This window comes from Carassius auratus, chromosome 21 (genome assembly GCF_003368295.1).
Source record: "Carassius auratus strain Wakin chromosome 21, ASM336829v1, whole genome shotgun sequence".
Classification (NCBI taxonomy): Eukaryota; Metazoa; Chordata; class Actinopteri; order Cypriniformes; family Cyprinidae; genus Carassius; species Carassius auratus.
This window is the reverse complement of record NC_039263.1, coordinates 12944001-12953555: the sequence shown is the minus strand read 5'-3', so window position 1 is coordinate 12953555 and position 9555 is coordinate 12944001. Positions and strand designations below refer to the sequence as shown.

The 9555-nt window shown below is 40.2% G+C and overlaps 1 pseudogene; it reads right to left on the bottom strand.

Moving 5' to 3' along the window:
* Positions 1–2104: 2104 nt before the first annotated feature.
* LOC113038096 (uncharacterized) lies at positions 2105–7999 on the bottom strand (annotated as a pseudogene).
* Positions 8000–9555: the final 1556 nt, after the last annotated feature.

Genomic DNA, 9555 nt, shown 5'->3' with positions numbered 1-9555 from the left:
ATGTCTAGCTAGAGGATGTGAACAGAAACAATATTTCAATTTCTCTTATCTTCATATCTTTATATCTTCATACTCTTCTTACTTGTACACTTTGGTCTGTTAAAGGAAGACTCTTCTAGGAGGCTCTTTCAGCAAATATGTATAGTTTATCATGTACACTGTAAATGTAAATAATCCACTCTCATTTTATTTTTAAACACATGTGATGCCTAATATTAAACCATTTCACCAACTTACAATTAGTTTCACCGTTTATATATTTATTTATTTGGTTTTTATGAGGTTGACATTGTATCATTGTGATATCTGTATCAATACAGCAGCAAATGAAAAAGATACACAGAAAATAATTATAATTTTAAGTTTAAAAGTTGTAGTAAGTTTAAAAGACCTTAATAACTATGGGATTAGAAACCGCATTATATTATTATTAGTAGTAGTATTGAGTTTATATGTGTTGTAGAAAAAAAAAATCTGTCCTTTTTAAAATAGGATTCTGTTCTAATCCTGTTTTGAATGTATTCCTTTTTTTGGAATGATAATGATAATAAAAACAGGATTGATATTAATAAGTATAATTTGGAGTTTGAGAAAATCAGTATAAGCTTGTTTTACCAATGTTGTGATCATTATTTTGAAGGCTCTATGTTTTAAAAAAACTGTAATAATAATAGTTCAAAGTATGAATAGTTTTTAGTCAGATAACATAAAAAAGACAAGATCCTTCGAAGAACTTTAAACTTTTCCCAAAGAAACAGCAAGAAGGAAAGGGAACAGGCACTTTTGTTTATTGGCTATTGCTGTGTGTAGAACTACAGTACATTAGCTGCCTTTTTAATCTTTAATAAATATTTAATTTTAATAAAATGTTATTCAGGCAAGTGTGTTCACACAGAGATTTTTAGACTTAAATATAGATTTAAATTCAAAGAGACAGTATCAATAGTCTATGCATGATCTGACATCTCCCCCAAAATGAGGAGATGTGAACTTCATGGAGTACTGAACTCTTTCATGCAGTGTATGTTTTATTCATATTGGAAGCTGGAGGGCGCTCTCACGCAGAAAGTCCAAAAAAGAAACACCTTAAAGCTGCAGTAGGTAGCTTTTGTAAAAATATATTTTTTACATATTTGTTAAACCTGTCATTATGTCCTGACAGTAGAATATGAGACAGATAATCTATGGAAAAATCAAGCTCCTCTGGCTCCTCCCAGTGGTCCTATTGCCATTTGCAGTTACGGATCACTCCCGGTAAGAAAACAACCAATCTGAGCTGCGGTCCGTAACTTTGTTTGTGTTCAAAATTTAGAAAAATGTATATAATAAGCGAGTACACCATGAATCCATTTTCCAAACCATGTTTTTAGCTTGTCCTGTATCAATAGGGTGCACATACAATAAGTGTTTATATTCGGACTATTTTAGATTGTTTCGGGGGTACCGTGGGCGGAGTAACCCAGTACCTTTGTGATTCTTCATAGACATAAAAAAGTAGAGAGAAGAAGTTCAGGCTACGATGTTCTTCCACAAGACGCAAGCAGTTCTGTTTATTAACCGCTAGAGCATCAAAAGTTACCAACTGCAGCTTTAATAGGGAACGAGATGTTGCGGTGACATCACCGTATGGGAACACCCCTTGGTGTGATGAATGTCTGAAGCCCTGTACCATCCCACCAATTTTATTGGCCAAATAGTGCTTGGCACCATCCTACGCATGCGTACACATAGTATACCTGCGTGCCGTGCACTATTTTGCTCAGATGTCATGATCTAAAGACATGCTATGAAGGTGCCGAACGGCTTGAACTGCAGCATCTCGTTACCATTGCATGTAATTGGTGTAATGTCCACGTGTTTGCATGTGTCCAAACTCCTGAGAGTTTAGTTTAAACGCTGGAATTTACAGCTGCAGAAAGGATGTGTTCCCTGGTTCAACCTTTCCTGATAAGGCTGGTGATTTATGCATTGGGGTCACCACAGGGTTTCTTGGCCATTTTTTCTTAAGTTTGGGGAACAAAGATAAATCTTTTCCTGCTGTCCTGGCATCGCTGGAATGAGATTAGACAGGTACAAAAAGGGAAGGGGGGAGGGGGGTGACATCTCCTTTTGCCATCTTGGCACCATGACTGTGTTTTATGACGCACTAATGGTTCGATGGGGAATCATTCCGAACTGTGGAATGCGGTGTTGGTTTCTTTACTGAAATGGACTGTTCATAGATAATCCTAGACTGTGTTAACATCTCTGTTTTTCTGTTTTGTAAACTGTGTGATGCTCTTTGTTCTTAAAAGTAAGCGCATATTCCAGGAGACGGCGTGCTACATTATTTTTGGTAACATGCTTATTTTTGTTCTTGAAACACATCTTCAGATGCACCTAAACACATCATCAGTGATGTTACCTGAGGTCCTCGGGTGTTTCGGGTCTTTCAACATCAGACACCCTCGCCAAGGCGTCCCAGCCGCGGCTGATCAGACCGCAACTTGTGTTCAGGTAGCACTCGCTTGCCCCCATTGTGCTCCTCTGCAGATCCAGAGCCATCTTGAGGCTTTCTCGGCTGCGTCGGTGGTGTTCTTAATGGCCCTGCTCCTTGTTGTTCCTGTAATGCCCAGCGCATTAAAGGCTTTGTGAAGGGAGCGCCCCACAAATCTTCTGCAGCCAACCTCGATAGGCATGCATCTCACATTCCAGCCCTGTGCTCGGCAGTCTGTGACCAGATGTTCATATTTGGTCATCTTTCTTTCATGGGCTTCTCCCAAGCAGTCCTCCCATTGCACAGTTTGATGATGATGATGATTATGCTCTTGGTGCTCTCTTAGACTAGAATGATATCTGGCCTCATAGTTGTGCTGACAATGTGCTGGGGGAATTTCAGCTGCTTCTCCAAATCCACAGAGAGTTTCCAGTCCTTGGCTCATGCCAGGATTCCAGCTGGTGCCTTCCTCCCTGCTTGTGGCTTTTCTCCTGCCCTAACAATTGCGATTGAGCAATTGGTGTTGCTCCCTCGGCCGCCTTTGCTGATCTCTTTGCTGATGGTGTCTGCAATAGATTTAAGCACCTGGTTGTGATGCCAAGTGTACCGACCCTGGCCGAGCGCTGTTGGGCAGGAACTCAGAATGTGATCCAGTGTTCCCCGAGCTGGGCACAATTGGCAAGTTGGTGTGTCTGCTTTTCCCCACGTACAGAGGTTTGCTGGGCTAGGCAGAACGTCGTACACTGCCCGAATCAGGAAGGTTATGCGGTGTGGCTCGCTTTGCCAGAGCTCTGTCCAGGTGTCCTTGCGGTCCATGACCTGCTCCCACCTTGTCCAGGCCCCCTGTTGCCCCATTCCAGGTGCTCTACTCATCCTTCCTTCCTCCACAGCAGCTCTGACCTCATCCTGTATTCGGCTGCGTTTCTCCATCCCCTTCAATTCTTTATGTCGAGGAGGTGTTGGGAACATACCCAAGCCTGCTCTGCCTCGGGCCACCACTCCCACAAGCTCTTTGTGCCTCAGACGTGCCTGTGCATCCAGCACAGCGGCTTGGGCACTCCACTTTCTCCCTGTCCTCCTGCCTGGGCCACCTTTGGGTCGTTGGAGTCTCTATACATCACCACCTCGTGTGCCCGAGTCACTTTAAACTCCTCTTCCAGGGATTTCAGAGACAACCGGAGCATTGTGGTGTTTCCAAAGAGGGCAATGTTGCTGAGGCTCCTGGGCAACCCTAACCATCACCTGAGACAGCTGCTGACCTTTCTTTCCAAGGTCTCCACCGCAGAAAGGGGAACCTCATACACAAGTAGCGGCCAGAGTATTCTTGGCAGGACACCATGTTGGTAAATCCATGCTTTAAACTTGCCGGGGAAGCCAGAACGGTCTATTGCTCTTAACCAGCTGCCCAGTCCTGGCAGGATGACTGGACTGATGCATAGTCTCTGAGGCTGCTGTCAAAAACCTTGCCCAAGCTTTTCACTGGCTGTTCTTACAGTGAGGTATCTTTGCCCCTTTTTATTACTCAAATGGAACTTCTCCGTGACCTTGCCCTTCTTCAGCACTAGCGAACGGGACTTGGTTAGTTTGAACTCCATCCGAGCCCACCGGCTGAGCTTTTCCAGTCCTTGGAGTATCCGCCTTCCTCCTGGCACTGACTTTGTGGTGACTGTCTCTATGCTCTAATGCTCTAATTGACGGTTGGCGGACCCCTCCTCTGCTTTGGGGCCCTCGACACTCAGGCTCTGCCGATTTGACAATCATATTCATCACCACCGCAAATAGGATCACTGAGGTGGTGCAGCCTGTGATTATTCCCACCTCCAGTTTGTGCCAATCTGATGTCACACCTCCTGCAGAAACTTTCATCCTGAAATGGTTGTAATAGTCAAAGATCAGATCTGCAATGTGATGTGGCACATGGTGCTTGGTCATGGTGGTCTGGACCAGCTTGTGGGGGATAGAGCCATATGCATTGGCCAGGTCTAACCACAGTACCGTAAGGTCTCCCTTATGTTCCCGAGCTTCCCAGATGAGCTGAGTCACCACTCCAGTGTGTTCTAAGCAGCCTGGGACACCAGCAATTCCTCCCTTTTGCACAGATGTGTCTATGTAGTTGTCAGCTAAGAGGAAGTTGGTCAGACTCCTTGCTACTATACTGAAGAAGATCTGGAATATGCATGTGTTGTCAGTATGTTTCCCTATTACATTAGTCTAGTTACCACTGTTTATTTGCATTAGTTAAGCTCTAAATGCTAATATTTAGGCATATGAATGTATCTCTGGTTTAATATCTTCTAAAGGTTTCTTACTTGGTATCAAATGATTTGGGCCCGGTTCCCCAAAACGTTCTTATTGCTGAGTAGTTCTTAACCTATTCCTTAACCTCTCTCTTAACGTTATGGCACGATTCCCGTCACGTTCATACGCTAAGTATATCTTCAGTAAGTCAGAACTAATATGGTGGTAATTAGCCTAGGCTATTTCGTAATGGCATTAAAGCATTTACTTTGGCAATCACTTTTGATAATTAAAATCTAGCAAACAATTTGGCTCTTGATGGCTAAGATCTATAAATGGGTAAGCATGGTGGTGTCCAGTAAGCGACCAACTATAGCAGCGATTCAACATGTCCTTGTATTGAATCGGCCGCGGAGCCGATGTAACTGTAGCTGCTTGCCAAACAATTCTATTACATTACCATTTATATAAAAGTGTATTACATAATTTTAGTTAAATAAGTCGTTAAACCCATGTCAAGAAGTGGCACAAGTGGCACAACGGGATAAGGAGGGTGGATGATTAACGAGGGATACCCGGTTTGTCCATCTGTCACAACATATCCTGCGAAAATATTATTGACAATTTGATAATTTAATTTATAGTCTATATTTTACTGATAACTTAAACTATGTTAAAATAAATGTTATTGAAATAATTTGAGGAATGTTTAATTTGCATAGAACGTGTTGTCTTTCTTAATGCTGTAATGCACCTTCGTGTGAAGTGGGAAATCGATTCCTGAGCAATCGATGCCAACTAATTCAGCACCTTCACTTGGGACAGCACCTTTGTAATGTCGAACGTAAGAGGCAGTATGTTAAGAAGCTTCCTAAGGGACACTTTGGGGAACACACTTAGGAACAGAAACAACTTTGGTAAAAGGGCTGTGCAAAAAATCGAATGCGATTTTCATGCACATCGCATCAGTAAAGGCACTCCTGTAATTAGAAGTATATCTCCAGCATTTGCGTTCAGAACAGGGTTGACAGGGTTGCCCTCGGCAACTGCACAAGTTAATAAACAGACAGAACTGCTTGCGTCTTGCGGAAGGACATTGTAGCCAGAGCTACTTCTCTCTGTTTATGTCTATGAAGAATCACAAAGGTACTGGATTACTTCGCCGCAGTACCTACCCGAAGGAATCTAAAGTAGTCAGAATATAAACACTTATTATAGGTGTACCCTAGTGATTCAGGACAAGCTAAAAACACGGTTTGCTAAAGATGTCGCCAGTGTGTTCATCGGCGCTCTATGTGTGTGCAGTGTGTCCTGCTGTTTCTGTTCATAACTGTGTTTAGCCTGTCATAACCTGTCAGCACATAAGGCTACATCTTTAATTATATATGATAAATATGGGGTGGTGTCGGCGCAGTGGATAAGACTTATGCCTCTGGTGTGAGAGACCCGGGTTCGAATCCACTGTGAGACACCAATGTGTTCCTGAGCAAGACACCCCTAGTTGCTCCACAGATGTGCGACCTCTGACATATATATAGCAATTGTAAAACCATCAGCTAAATGTAATGTAATGTAATCTTCCGTTCTCAGCCTGGCTTCCATCCGACATTTGTCGAGTCCCAGGCTGATCTTTCCACAGAAAAAAGACAGGCAAGAAGATGCTGGAAGGGTGGTGGCACTATGGTGTGATTAAGGAAAGCATGTCGCAGTTGTGAACCATTGGAATCTCTCTCTGCTACTTCTCTTGCCTACGTCTCTAACAATGGATTACTTTAATACATCCGAGTTAAGAGCTTCGTGCATTGCACAGTACCTCTCTGGCCACAGCAGTACCTCTCTGGATTTGGTGTACAGACTGTCACCGGATCAAGCATTTTTAAAATCAGGCGGGCTGGGGTAAACTTCGGCAACCTCAGAACTCTTGATCGTGCTCATTGGTTAACGAATTTCTTCAAATGATTGACTCATTTAACCTCACTATGTCCATCACAGAAGCTACTCATAAACAAGGCCATACTCTTGATTTGGTGATTTCAGCAGGTCTTTCTGTCTGTAATATAGAGATTGATGAATTCTGTGTATCAGATCATAAGCCAGTATTGTTTAACGCTGAACTCAATACTTCAAAGGTTAATGTTAAGTCTTGTGATCGTCCAATCCGGCCTGTTAATTCTGCTACATCTAAACATTTCAAAGATGCATTTTTTAGTGATGTTTGCCTTACTCTGTCTTCATTTTCAGAGATGTCTACTGATGATCAACTTAATTATTTTAACACTATGTGTGGTAATGTTTTGGACGTAGTTGCTCCATTTAAAACTAAGAAACCTATAAGTTAAGGTCACGACCTTGGCTTAACAAGGATATTTGAGCCTCCAGTCAGGAATGGAGAGCTACCAGCACTCTGTTAAAGGGATAGTTCACCCAAATAGCAAAATGATGTCATTAATAACTTACCCTCATGTTGTTCCAAACCCGTAAGACCTCCTTTTATCTTTGGAACACAGTTTAAGATATTTTAGATTTAGTCCGAGAGCTCTCAGTCCCTCCATTGAAACTATGTAAGGTATACGGTCCATGTCCAGAAAGGTAAGAAAAAAAACATCATCAAAGTAGTCCATGTGACATCAGAGGGTCAGTTAGAATTTTTTGAAGCATCGAAAATACATTTTGGTCCAAAAATAGCAAAACGACGACTTTATTCCGCATTTTCTTCTCTTCTGTGTCTGTTGTGAGAGAGAGTTCAAAACAAAGCAGTTTGTGATATCTGGTTCACGAAGGAAAAGAAAAGAGAACTGAAGATGAACACCGAGCCGAACCTCAGGCTTTAAGTGAGAATTCTCATGCTCATACCAAAAATCTGGGTGTGATTTTTGATAACGGCCTTAAATTTGAAAAACAAATTAACTCAGTGGTGAGGAGTTTTTTTATCATTTGAGATCTATTGCGAAATAAAAAGCATTTTCAACAGTAAAAGATTTGGAGACAATGATTCACACCTTTATTTAATCCAGGCTGGATTATTTTAAATCTTCCTTAACCCACCTACAAACTGTACAAATGCTGCCGCCAGGCTTCTTACTGGTACTCGAAAGAGGGAACATATTTTACCTGTTCTTGCTTCACTTCACTGGTTGCCAGATGAATACCATGTCAAGATCAAGGTATTCTTATATGTGTTTAAGGGGTTAAATGGCCAAGCTCCTCAATACATTACAGACTTTCTCCACTGTAAATGTTCTAAATCCTTAAATTCCTCGAACAAGTTGATGCTTACTGTGCCATGATCTAGACTGAAATTAAAAGATGATCGTGCCTTTTCTGTTGCTGCTCCGCATCTGTGGAATGATTTGCCGGAACAAGATAACAGAACCATATACTTTAATATTAAATTGCACCATTCTGTTGTTTAAAACCTTTTTAACTTGCACCAGGACGTGGGCGCACTGAACTCTCCTTGTTTGCACGTGTCAAGTATTACGAATAGATTAAATGAAACGGCACAATTTTTTTCTTGACAACCGATATATCATTATAAAGGTCTAAGCCTCAAGCATCGATGACAGATCGACGTTTTTCAATGGAAGGCTTGTGAATTAAAGTATTTACTAGATTTGTGCAAGCAGTACACATCAAAACATGAAAAATAAAAATGCAGTACATACCAGATTCGTCGTAATAACGAGTCATAAACACATCCACAGCTGTAAATCCCGGTTTAGCACGTGATAATTGACTATATGACCAGAATTAATTCTCAGGATGTTCTGTAATTGGCTTACAAAGTTAAACATTTTTTTATTTTTTTACTCAAATGATTCCAATTGTATTTTTCTACTTTTCAAATAAATAACTTATAGGATGTCTAAGTTTCTGTCTATATTGAAAAAATGTAGTGGTATGTTTGACTAAAATAGTTTTAAATATATTTTATATCACGGTGCTAGACAGTCTCAGAAAAATTGTTGCAGGAATGTCATTTTTCATGTTATCTTCTTCAGATTTGAAATATAAACATATTTCACCAACACAAGACACCAACATGTTGTGTGTAACACAAAGTAAGGAACTGTTACAATTGTAAGTTAGCTAGGGCACTTTCAACTGCGAGTCCCATAACGGGGGTGCTGGCTAACAGGATAAAATGAAAATAAATGTATTTTTCATGCTTTCATTTTATTTATTTTTTTGTAAGAAAAATGTAAGATCACAGGTTTTTACATGTCTTGCTGCTAAAATAAAACATTCTCTGTTAATTGATAACAAGTTATTAATAATCATTAATATATATTCAGACAGCTTTTTATGCACATATACACTTTTGAGTGCAAAAAGAACATACTTTTAAGATATTGTATTTATCAACAGCATAAATTACATATATACAAATGTAAATAAAAGACCTTTATCTGAGATTTAAAGCTGTGCAATACTGTATTGAATTATTAACAATATAAAAAAGTTTTAATATAGCAATAGATCTTTTGATTGTGCTTCTTGCTGTATTTGATCATTTTTATATATTGATTCTATAGCTAGATTTACATATGAGTAAAAGCCAGAACTGATTCTCTTACACCACTCACCAAAAGGAACCGTTTATGTGAAGCTGCTTTGTTGGTATAAAATTGCATGATGCAACCTGTAAATCAGAAGCAAAAGAGCAAAAAATATAATAATATAAAACATGCACACATCAAATAAGGGCTGGTTATTGATTTGGATTTAGAAAATAATTTTTATTCCAATTTATTTTGGTATATTTCAGTTATAATATCCGATTTGTTTCCACTGAATTAAATGTTCTCTCTGCTAACACTAAATTATAAATGAGCGCAGAC